Here is a 2,595-nt window from a genome sequence, read left to right on the forward strand (position 1 = left end):
AACTCTTCGGTCTTCCTTATTAATTGTCCAGCTCTCACATGCATACGAGGCAATTGGAAATATCATGCCTGTGTCAGGAGCACCTTAGTCCTCAAGGAGACATCCTTGCTCCTCAGCACTTGAAACAGTTCCTTCGCAGTTGACTTTCCCAATGCTACACATTGTCTAATGTCCTGAGTGCTGCTTCCGTTGGCATCAATAGCAGAACCAAGCAACGTGAATTCTTTGCCAACTTCAATCTTCTCTCTATTTATTTTGATGCTGCTCATTGGTCCTGTTGTGAGGATTTTTGTTTTCTTTATATTGAGACATAATCCATACTGCAGACTGTATTCTTCAACCTTCATCAGTAAGTGCCTCAAGTCATCCTCACTTTCAGCAAGCAAAGTTGTATTGTCTGTGTATCTCAGGTTGTTAATGACTCTTCCTCCAAACTTGATGCCATGTTTTCTTCATATAGTCCAGCTTCTTGGGTTATTTGCTCAGCATAGGAGCACTGGTAGCATAGTGGCTAAAGCACTTGACTGCTAACCAGAAGGCTGTCAGTTCAAACCCACCAGCCACTCCTTGGAAGGAAGGTTGGGCAATCCTACTTCCGTAGTGATACTGCCTCAGAAACCCAAGGAAGGGTCTCTATGAGTCGGGGCCGACTCAATGGCACATAATAACAACAACAACAATAGATAGAATAAGTGTGGGGAAAGGATACAACCCTGCCACACTCCCTTCCTGATTTTAAACCATGCAGTGTCCCCTTGTTCCATTTGGACGATAGCCTCCTGGTCATGGTACAGGTTCCTCATGAGTACAGTCAAGTGCTCGGGAATTCCAATTCTTCTCAAAGTTATCCATAATTTGTCATGATCCACACAATCAAATGCCTTTGCATAGTCAATAAAACACAAGTAGACATCTTTCTGGTATTCTTTGCCTTGAGCCAAGATCCATCTGACAACAGCTATGATATCCCTTGTTCCATGTCCTCTTCTGAATCCAGCTTGCACCTCTCGAAGTTCTCTGTCAATATACTGCTGCAACCTTTTTTGAATTATCCTCAGTAAGATCTTACTTGTGTGTGATATTAATGACATTGTTCTATAATTTCCACAATCTGTGGGATCACCTTCCTTTGGAATGGGTACAAATATGGATCTCTTCTGGTCATTTGGCCAGGTAGCTGTCTTCCAAATCTCTTGGCATAACTGAGTGAGTGCCTCCAATGGGGCATCTGTTTGTTGAAATATCTCAGTCGGTATTCCATCAATTCCCAGAGGTTTGTGCTTCATTGCAGCAAGATTGTTGTTGTTGTTGTTAAGTGCCGTCGAGTTGTTTCCAACTCATAGCGACCCCATGCACAGCAGAACGAAACACTACCTGATCGCACGCCAGCCCCACAATCCCTGCTATACTTGAGCCCATCATCGCAGCCACCATGTCAATCCATCTCGTTGAAGGCCTCCCCCTCTTTCATCGACCCTCCAGCAAGATTAGAGGCAGTTATTTAACAAAGAAGGATGTGATCTACAGGATTAGGTTGTGTTTGGGGCCAATCTCTTTTGCAGTATAAAAGGGATTAGAAAAGCTAGCAGAGATCAGAGGAACTATATATTTTGCATTAGTTTTCTGTTGCTTTATGCCAAATTATCACAAATTTAGCAGATTAAAATAACACAAATTTATCATCTCATAGTTTGCCTGTGTTACCAGTTAGCCAAACACTCTTCTTAGAGTCTCATTAGGCTGAAATCAAGCATTAGGCTGAAATCAAGGTGTTGGCTGGATCTGCGATCTAATCTAAATAAAGATCAGAGACTCTTTCCTAACTCACTGTTGTTGGAAAAATTTAGTTCCTTGTGGTTGTAGAATTCAGATTCCTATTTTCCTGCTGACTCTCAACCAAAAACCTTTTTCACTATCTTGAAGGCAGGAGCTCTGGTGGCATGTGCCTAAGGCATTTGACTGCTAACAAGAAGACTGGTAGTTCAAACCCACCAGCCACTCCTCAGAAAGAAGGTTCAGCAATCTACTTCTGTAGTGATATCGCCTCAGAAACCCAAGAAAGGTTTGCTATTAGTTGGATCCGACTCGATTGCAGTGGGGGGGGAGAGATCAATTACCATTCTGTGCCACAGGACTCTGAAATTCAGCTGTTTGTTGGCTCAAGGTTAATAGGAGAGCATCAACTGAAGTTATGAATATCACTGACTTCAGGGAGGATCCAATTCCATTCTTGAGCGCTCATCTGAGCAGGTCAGGTCAATCAGAATAATCTTCTTTGGGATTAACTCAAAATTAATTGATTTGTAATTTAATCAAATCATTGGAATTTCATCAGATTCAGAAATCCTGCTCACTCTTCAGGGGAAGAGATTATATAAAGTATGCCCACAAGGGGAACTATTTAAGGAACATTGATTTGATTCTTTATGAAGTATAAGCATGCTGTTAAAAATAAAATTTGAAGTAGACAAAGATTTGAGAAACGTGTGTTCTCCAAACTGTCCCAATAAAAGAATTTAATTGGAAGTAAGATAAAAATAATATAAATTTATGGGAAGCAAATAAATCTCTCTATTCTATTCTGATTTCAAAATG

Source organism: Orycteropus afer, unplaced genomic scaffold (genome assembly GCF_000298275.1).
Source record: "Orycteropus afer afer isolate SDZICR_OR568_19922 unplaced genomic scaffold, OryAfe1.0 scaffold00369, whole genome shotgun sequence".
In the NCBI taxonomy this organism is placed as follows: Eukaryota; Metazoa; Chordata; class Mammalia; order Tubulidentata; family Orycteropodidae; genus Orycteropus; species Orycteropus afer.